A 10547-nucleotide genomic window follows, 5' to 3' on the forward strand; every position below is an offset into this window, starting at 1 on the left:
ATGAAGAAAGTGTTAAATAATGTGTGTTAGGTTTGAATTACATAAGAATGAATTCCTAAGTTGTTTCTTTTGAAGTTCAAATGTATTAAAATATATTTGTTTTTTGGGTACAAATCTCAGAGTTTCAAAGTATTCATACAAATTTTAACTACTACAATGAAGAAGCAATTCATTCACCTGCAAAATGCTGCCATCTGCTAATTAGTTCCTCCACAGTCCTCAACCCTCACTAATCACAGAAGACCCATCACTATTTTTTACAATATTAATTCTTTGCTCACTGAAATGCCTAGAATCTTCAATAACTCTCAACAATAAAAATACTTAGAGCCCAGAGCCCAGATTCTGTTCTATTATTTCCTACCAGAAAGAAAAGAAAGAATAAAGAAAAGAAGGAAAGAAGGAAGGGAGAAAGGAGGGAAGGAAGGAAGGAAGGAAGGAAGGAAGGAAGGAAGGAAGGAAGGAAGGAAGGAAGGGAAGGAACGAAGGAATGAAGGAACGAAGGAACGAATGAAGGAAGGGAGAAAGAAACCTATTGGGAAAGTGGCTGGTCTGGGTCAGAGTAAGGATGAGCTAAAACTTGACATTGTTATGTCAAAAATGCAAGGAAATTCCTAAAAGTTAATGAAGTTCTATCAAATATGAAGTAAGGTATGTGATAACACATTTTCTTTGAAAGATTTATTTTATATTTTTTTAAATTATGTGTATGTCTGGGAATGAGTTTGTGATGTAAGTGTAGATGATCAAGGATAAAGAAAGAGTATTGGATTTTCTGGGGCTGGAGTAAGCTATTCAGTATGGGTGCTGGCAGTGTACTTGGGTCCTCTGTAAGATCAATATACATTCTTAACTGCTGAGCCATCTCTTCTGTCTCAGAGCATCTTTTTGGATACAACAAAAATTGTTAAATGTAAAATAATTCGTGAATCCAAATGAACACAAATACATGTATACAGCACTTGGTAGAAATTATTGGAGAGTTGATTAATAATACAATTTGAAAATATTTATCAGGCAGATATTGAAGAGAAAAAATATCTAACCCTCATCATCCTCATCAGTAAGCCACTAATCAACATCACTAATAAGGAATCATTCTGACATCTTGTGTCCTTTAGACTGTAGTAAGTACTAGACATTACATGACATAAATACTTTCCCTGGGGATAGTGAAAAGGCTCTTAATTAGAGGTGGGTCTCATGTGCTTCTTATGCCTTCTGTACTAGAATGTTGACTGCATTCATCTTGTTTGGGTAACCACAGTTGCTATGAGTTCATGAGTGCAGAAGTTCTGTCATGTCCAAAAGATACTTTTTTGCTCCTGTCTTCCCCGATTTCTGGCTCTTTCTACCCTTCTTCCTCAATGGTCCCTGAGTATTGCAGGTGTGATTTTGCTTTCATGTTAGTGGCTGAGTACACCACTATTACTTATTCCCTGCACTTTGATCAGTTATAAGTTTTTGTTTTAACCACTGTAAATGGATGTTTCTTGTCCCTACTGCCTACTCCTAAATAACCAACACAGAGGCTTATATTAATTATAAATGTTCTGCCCAATAGTTGAGGCCTGTTACTAGCTAACTCTTATACTTAAATTAACATATATTTCCATTTATGGTTTGCCACATGGCTCATGGTTTGTTACCACATTTTTTACACATCCTGCTTGCTTGGCAGCTGGCTGGATTCCTCCTGACTCCACCCTCCTTCTTCCCATCATTTTCAGTTTGGCTCTCCCACCTAACTACCTGTCCAGCTACCAACCTGCCAGCTTTTTATTAACCAACGAGAATAATACATATTTATAGTATAGAAAAGAATTGTCCCATAGTATTTGGCCCCTTTTGTCCAATTAAAAAGGAATGTTTTAACAAAGTAAAACTATGAACAATAAACAGTTATGGAGTAAGAATTACAAAAACACTATCTAATCCATTTGCATTTGGTAAAATTAGAGAAAATGTTGTTTGAATTACTAAAGATCTTATAATAAAAAAACCCAGAGCCTGACATTGGGGTGAAAGCTGAAAGACCAAAGAAGCAGAGCAAGCCACAGCCACTACCTCTTACCTCACCAACTCCCCAGCCTGAAAGAGCTCCAGCTGAAAGGGCTTCTAGCTGAAAGAGACACTTCTGCCAAAAAATCTTTAGTTCCTGTCTCCTCATGCCTTATATACCTTTCTCTGCCTTGCCATAATCCTGGGATTAAAGAAATGTGTACTTCCCAAACAAAGGCATGAGATCTCAAGTGCTAAGATTAAAGTTGTATGCCACCACTGTCTGATTTCTGTTTAATCTAGCAGCTTGTTCTGTCCTCTAATCCTCAGGCAAAGTTTATTAGGGTACATAATATATCATCAAATTTCCCCTTTTTTTGTCTAAAATTATAAAAGAAGGTTATAACTAATATAAGAAAAACTATATACAATAAGTATACATAATATATACAGTCAAGAATTTCATTAACAATGTCCAGTCCATAAACATTTGACAAATTCAGAGAAAACACTCCATTATTTATCCTATTTTGGTGAATCCAGAATTGTACCTAATTCACTTTCTATCCTAACTTGTATTACCAACCAAATACTATCTTTTGATGTCTTTCAAAATTATCCACTTTGTACCTCTTTAGTTAGTTTCTTTTCTAAATTTGTTAACAAGGAAAACTATAATTATCTAGTCTTCAACTTCCTCAGAGACCCGAGAAGAAAATAATATTAACTAAATAAGCAGAAAGTGCAAACAAGTGGCTTCCAAAAAATTTGAGAATTGACAGAAACAGCTGGCTGTCTGGACAGTCACCCAAGGTTCCTCTACAAAATTGGGGCATCCATCTTCAGCCTACAGGCCTAGCATATCTGACAGATTTCTCTGTGAAGCAGGATTTTCTGAAGGGCTGCCCTACTATGTCTTGGCAAAGTTTGGCAGTCCTTTCTTTTGTGTCCTACTTGTCCATTTGGACAGCATACTGTCAGCAGTCAAAGCAAGGGCACTTTCTTGCCCAGTGGCTAACTTGCCACAAAGAAAGTAGACTCCTTATACAGTTTCTTTGATGCCTATCATCTTATCTGAAGTAGATTGGTGTTGCCAGGAGCAGACATGTCTCATTGTCAAAAAAAAAAAAAAAAAAAAAAAAGAATCTGTATTATTATGTTATTAAAATATCTTAAATGGCATATGCTGTAGATCTCTGAAGTGTTTGAAGATGACTTGTCTATCTAAAATAGAAGTTTGGGGCTGGAGAGATGGCTCAGAGGTTAAAAGCAGTAGCTGCTTTCCCAGAGGTCCTGAGTTCAATTCCCAGCAACCGCATGGTGGCTCCCAACCATCAGTAAGGAGATCTGGTGCCCTCTTCTGGCCTGCAGGCATATATGTAGGCAGAATACTGTATACATAATAAATAAGTAAATCTTAAAAAAGAAAAGAAGAATAAAATAGAAGTTTGACCTTGAAAACATACCTAACATGACTACAAGTTTGATTTTAATAGCTACTAACTTTCATTTTTTTATATCTTAATTAGTTGATAATAATAACTTTTAAGGAATAGCAATTTGCATTACATTGTTAATTGAACTGTATAGGTACAATACCTTGAACAAGATTAGAAGTATATGTACAGTATATTCTAACAAAATTAATCTCAACTTTGTATCAATATACAAAATTCCAATCCAATGTAAAATATTTAAAACTAGTAGGTGCATTTTAAAAGTAAATTCAAAAATCTACTTTTTATCTTATTATATCCATATTCACATTTTTTATTTTCAGAGTAGATTCAATAGTCTACACTTTTATCCTATTATTTCTATATCTCTATTTTTGAGTAGATTAAATAATCTACCTTTTATCTTATTGTATCTATATCCTCTTTTACTTTTTTTCAAAGTACATTCAATAATCTACCCTTTTATGTTATGATTTCTATTTTTTGAAATAGATTCAATAATCTACTTTTCTTTTTTTTTTTTTTTTTTTTTTTTTTGGTTTTTCGAGACAGGGTTTCTCTGTGTAGCTTTGCGCCTTTCCTGGAGCTCACTTGGTAGCCCAGGCTGGCCTCGAACTCACAGCGATCCTCCTGGCTCTGCCTCCCGAGTGCTGGGATTAAAGGCGTGCGCCACCACCGCCCGGCCTAATAATCTACTTTTCTAATCTAATAATTTCTATAAAATACATTTTTATATAATACATTTCTACACCACATCCCCCTTTCTTCTTTTAGGAAGAGATTGACTATGACCAATAACAATTTTTAACCAACCCCTAATCAAAGACAGATATCCATAATCCATTTTTTGGGAAAGTGGACATAGTTTTCAAGGCAACTTCCTACTGATTAGGGGTGCTGATAGTCTTACAGGGACACAAAGAAAATTTAGGATTATGGTTAAGTCCTGATAGGAGTTGTCTGTGAGGCTGTATCATCTCAGCTAGCCATCTTAATTGAAAGACCCCCAGGGGAGATCTTCCTTCAGGAGAGACCCCAAACCGAAGGAACACGCCAAAACCACAGATCAGATGCAAACAGCAAGAGGGTTTATTTTGATACACAGGTACCTGGGGCGAAGTCTCTCGGAGGACTTGCGCGCCTTCCTAGGGCAAGGGGGACTTTTTATAGGATCCCAGGGGCAGAGGCGCGGTTACAGAAGTGAGAAGCATAGTTACAGGGCTCCTATTGGTTGTTTCAAAGAAGGCCAGGTGAACTTGGGGTCGTATTCTTAATTCTCAGAAGTTTGATATGTGGCTGACATGACCTTGCCCAGAGTATAGTGGGTGTTTTCCCAGCCCAGCTGCTTATTCCTCAAGGCCAGGGGGCCAGCCATAAAATATCCTGATTTGACTCAACTGTTTTTCTCCCAAGGCTGCCGACCACAGTTATCTCTCTCCCAAGGCCGGATGGCCAGCCACAGTTATCTCTTTCTCTCAAGGCCAGATGGCTGGCCATAGTTATGTCTCTCTCAAGGCTGGATGACTGGCCACAGCTGTGAACTCCTGTTTTTCTGATTCCTTCAGAATGGTGTTTCTTAGGTTAAGTTATTGGGATGCGGGGAGGGGGGGGGCATTTCATCGGCCCAACGCCCCATATCCTCATAATGGAGTGGGGGTCTTTCATAATATAGTCCTGAGCAATTTGTAGTCCAAAGCAGATCTTTAGATGGTGTTTGTCATCTTAATGGCATTATTGTAGTCCATGTGGAGTAGTCATTGTGGGATTGCATCATCTCTTCAAAGACTTCAAAGGTTGCTATTAGGTGTGGTCATGGTTCACTGCAGAAAATATTTTTTTTTGTGGGACCTTTTTTTTTTGACTATGTATCCTTTTTCTTCAGATGTCTCATTTGTCCAGTGATCTTCAGATTCCTTTGCCTTCAGTTTCCTGAAAGACAAAAACAAAACCCATCCCCAACCCTAATTTGGGGGAGTTTCCATATCTAATCTTTATCAATTTTGATTCATAATTTCTCCCTAAATTTTTGTTTTATTTTCTAAAGCAGTTCTAACATCCAGAGCAGTATGGTTTCTTACAATAGGCATTAGGTTCTTTAATTGCTCTGAGAAGAAGTTTCTTCCACAGTGACAGGAAAGGATTGAATGGAATTTGACCTGGGGGTCTGTGAGAGGCCCCTCATGGAGTTTCCCAATGGCAAAAGTGAAGACTTACTTTGTCTGTCCCTTGTTGATCTACATTTGTTAGTACAATGTCTGCCTTTGCCACATCTTCTGCAAGGGAGGGGGCATTCTATTGGGATTATTCCTTGAGAAAACATTATTTATTAGATCTAGTTCTTGCTTAAGTCTCCATAGCACCAGAACCTCTTCTCACAAATACCAGAACCTCTTCTCAGATATCAGGTGAATGAGCTGCAGTTAGGCAATTAGGCAGTTAGACAAAAGTAGATAGATAACCCTCAGAGCAACGTTTCCTGCTGGCTGAACAGCCCATAATTAAGTCCCTTCCTGCTTGCAACCCCCATTAGTAAGTCCCTTTCTGCTCTCAACCCCCCTGCCTACCTATACATGCCTTGAGAAAAAAATAAAAATTTGGAGCTTGATCAGATGTCCTGTCTTGCTCTCATTCTTTGTGTTTCTTGTCCCTCTCATTCGCTGGCCCTCCCTTTAGGTCCCTGTTGAAGACCCTGCTGGCCAGGGCAATTCTCATATTTAATGACTCAACAGCCACTTAATATTTGCATATCTAATAAACACTCAACACTCAGAAAGCATTCAGTATGCATGTTCCACTCCAGACTGACATGACCCAGCTCAGTATTCTATATGGTAATATAATGTGTCCCCCAATGTACTGTGCACCCTAATAAAGCTTATTTGAGGATCAGAGGAAAAAGTCAGCCACTATGGTAAACATAGAAGTCAAGCAACGGTAGCACATGCCTTTTATCCTAGCATTTGGGAGGCAGAGACTCATCAGGATCTCTGTGAGTTCAAGGCCACACTGGGAACAGAGCCAGGCATGGTGGCACATGCCTTGAATTCCAACACTAGTTAACCATAAATGTCTGGAGGTCTGTACAGACAGACAGAAAGTGACAGAGCTGGGCAGGAAGGGGAAGAGATGTAGCTGGGTGGAGAGAGGAAGTAAGATTGCAGAGACAGAAAGGCATATAGGCATGGGTATACATGAAGTAGGTCTTATTGGAGACTGAGGTATCAGTGATATAAGGTTGGCTGTGTGATATGGGACAGAGAAAATCCAATATTTTTACTTAAAGTAGGTTGATTATGAATGCAATATTTTTCTAAAGAAGAAAAGGGGATATAGCTATAATAGGATGAAAAGGTAGATTATTGATCCTACTTTTAAAGAGCAACACATTCATAGCATACAGAAAGACATTCCCAGCAGCTATGGCTTGTCCTATTCCTCTGATCTCTCAGTTTTAACCCCAATATCTGGCTCTGGGTTTTTATTAATAAGACCATTTATTAATTCATCTTACAACTGGCAGCCCACTGTTTGTGGCAAGAATTTACTAAACAGCCACTTGTGGTCTTACAGGCCCCTGGCTCAGGCTGGAGTGCACATGGTTGGATCTCCTCCACATGTGGGCCAGAGTCTCTTTGGCTTTTTCTCTCCTGGTGGGTAGTGGGCTCTCTCTCTTTTAAGCTCAGATTGCTACCATGCTAGGTAGGTACTTTGACACTCCCTCAGACTTCTATTGCTCTATGTAGTCAGCAGACTTGGTGAGTCAATTAAGATATCTTAAATGGATGAGTTAGTTAAAATAGAATACTTTCCTACATTAAAAAATGGGAAACATTTTTAAAATGGAGGGAATTTGGTCTCTGTTTGATAACACATTAGGCAGTTAGAAAATGGAAGAATTAAATGAGAGGATAATTAATGTTGATGGGATTTACACACAATTATGAATATTATTTGTTTGGTCATTCTTATTTTAGCATTAAAAGGTTGGTCAATTTGAGTTCCAAAATAAAAGTATCTTTCAAAGATACCAACATCTCTACCTTTAAAATGGTTAACATTCAAGCCTGTATGAGTTCCTCAATGTCCTTTAACAACAGAGAAACTGGGGACCTTGGAAGAGCTGGTACAAGAGCAGTTAAATGCTGAGAACATTGAAGAATCAACCAGCCCTTGGAATTCTTCTGTATTTGTTATTAGAAAGAAATCTGGTAAGTGCAGAATGGTAACAGACCTAAGAGCAATTAACAAGGTCGTTCAGCCAATGGGCTCTCTACAATCTAGAATTCCTTTGCCTACTCTGTTACCTAAAAGATGGCCTCTTATAGTTATCAATTTAAAAGACTGTTTGTTTTCAAAACCCTTACAAGAAAAAGGCAGAGAAAGATTTGCCTTCACAGTGCCTACTTATAATAATTTTCAGCTGGTTAAGAGATATCAATGGAGGTTCTCCCACAGGGAATGTTAAATAGCCCAACCCTGTGCCGATATTTTGTATAGCAACTGTTGGAAGTAATTCATAAACAGTTTCCTGAATCTATAATTTATCATTACATGGATGATATTTTACTGGCTGATTGAAATGATAGAAAGAATGTTAGAAGAAGTAAAGAAAATTTGGCCTTTCTGGGGATTACAAATTGCTCTTGAAATTATACAAAAAGGAGATTCTATTAATTATTTAGGATATAAAATAACTCTACAAAAAATTACACCCCAAAAGTAGAAATTAGGAGAGAACAATTACGGACTCTTAATGACATTCAAAGATTATTTGGAGACATTTCCCATCAATGGATTATTGTTGGGGTAAAAAAAATGATAAACTGAGTAATTTGTTCAAAAACTTAGAGGGTGACAAGGACTTAAATAGTCCAAGAGAATTGTCAGCTGAAGCTGAGAGAGAATTGGCCGTTGTGGAAAAGAAAATACAGGATGCACATGTGGATCATGTGGATCCAAAGCTTGATTGCATTTTGGTTATTTTACCCTCTAAGCATTCTCCTACAGGAATTTTAGTGCAGAGCGAAGATACTGTATTTGAATGAATATTACTACCAAATAAACAGAGTAATAATTTTAAAATTGTCAAGTTCTGGGAGAGGTAGCTGTATCACTTGTTGTCTAGTCTGCATAATTTGAAAGTGCAGGGCTTATCTCAAGTCCTTGCTGGAGTAGTCTTTGAGGTTGGATTATCTCAGCTAGCCATCGCCAAATTGTCCAGAGCAGTTTGTTGTCCAATGACAATCTTTGGGTGGTGAGTGTCAACTTAGTGGTATTATCATTCTCCTTGTCATTGTGGGGCCCTATCACTTTTCAGAGACTTCAAATTTGCTGTTAGGCATGGTCATGATTCCCTGCAGAAAACAGATAGACTCAAAAACAAAAACATGTACAGGCAGCTAGATGATTTCTAGAATTAATTAGTACTCTATATGACCATTAATATCATGACAAAATTCTAATATATATATCTTATAAATTTTGTATAAAATTCATACCTTAACAAACGTCTTAAAGAGTCAAAATAGGACCGGCGGCGGCGGCGGCGGCGGCAGCTAACAGAGACATTCAGGCCCAGTGGCAGCCCACAGAAGTAGACAGGCCACGCAGCAGAGACAGGGGGACGCAGGTCGGCAACCTGCAGAGGTGGATGGGCCCGGTGGTAGCAGCCGACAGGGACATGCAGGCACAGCGGCAACCAGCAGAGACATACAGGACCCGTGGCAGCCTGCAGAGGTGGATGGGCCTGGCAGCAGTGACAAGCGGAGGTAGGTGGGCCTGCTGCGGCAACCGGCAGAGACATATAGGCCCGTTGGCGGCCCGCAGAGGCAGACAGACCCAGCGGCAGTTGACAGGGACATACAGGCCCGGCGGCGGCAGAGACAAGTGGACGCGGGTGGGCCTGTGGCGGCGGGCCACAGGGGTGGACAGGCCCGGGGACAGAGAGGGGTGGACACAGCTTGGAATGGGGACACCCCTAGCCCCAACACCTGGGGAAGAGGCTATCTCCGTGGGTCCGAACCAGGGCGAGTCTGGGCACTCTGTCTGGGGACAACCCAGGGCCCAACTGCTGATCCTGTGAAACCCAACAACTTGGAGGTGTTGGTGAGACTACCCTGCTCAGCTGAAACCCATCTGGGAGAGGATTCAGATGCCTACAGTTTGAAGTCTGAAGAAACAAGATCAGCTGAGGAGTTGACAAATGAACAAAACGTGACCTGGGAACACAGAAGAAGACGCTACCCAATCACCAAACCAGATCACCAGAATCATAAGTATATAATTCACCGACTGAAATCAGCTGTCCCTGAAGAAACAGCCCAATAGCACCAATTTAACTAAGAACCCCTACTAAACCAAGACTAAAAATTAGAACAAGAGAGGCACTCTCAGACACAGACACCACCTGCACCACACAGAGGAAAAGATGAGTAGACGCCAGTGCAAAAATACAGGCAACAACATAAAGACCTATATGGCAACATCAGAACCTAGTGATTCTACACCTGCAAGACCTAAACATACCATGACAGAAGAAACAGGAGAGATCAACCCTAAAAATGACTTTAAGAAGATGATAGAGGCCCTTAAAGAAGAAATAAAACATTCCCTCAATGAGGAAATAAAAACTTTCCTTAAAAAGGAAATGAAAAACTACCTTAAAGAGGAAATAAAAACTTCCCTTAAAGAGGAAATGAAAAACTCTCTTAAAGAGGAAATAAAAACTTCCCTTAAAGAGGAAATGAAAAACTCCATTAGAGAGGAAATTAAAAACTCCCTTAAAGAAATGGAAGAAAAGCCGGGCGGTGGTGGCGCACGCCTTTAATCCCAGCACTAGGGAGGCAGAGCCAGGCGGATCTCTGTGAGTTCGAGGCCAGCCTGGGCTACCAAGTGAGTTCCAGGAAAGGCACAAAGCTGTACAGAGAAACCCTGTCTCGAAAAACCAAAAAAAAAAAAAAAAAAAAAAAAAAAAAAGAAATGGAAGAGAAAACGAACAAAAAATGGGAAGAAATCAAATCAAGCCAAGAAAAAGCAATTAAACAGATGAAAGAAACATTTCAAGATCTGAAAAATGAATTTGAGACAATA

Source organism: Peromyscus maniculatus, chromosome 7 (genome assembly GCF_049852395.1).
Source record: "Peromyscus maniculatus bairdii isolate BWxNUB_F1_BW_parent chromosome 7, HU_Pman_BW_mat_3.1, whole genome shotgun sequence".
NCBI lineage: Eukaryota > Metazoa > Chordata > Mammalia > Rodentia > Cricetidae > Peromyscus > Peromyscus maniculatus.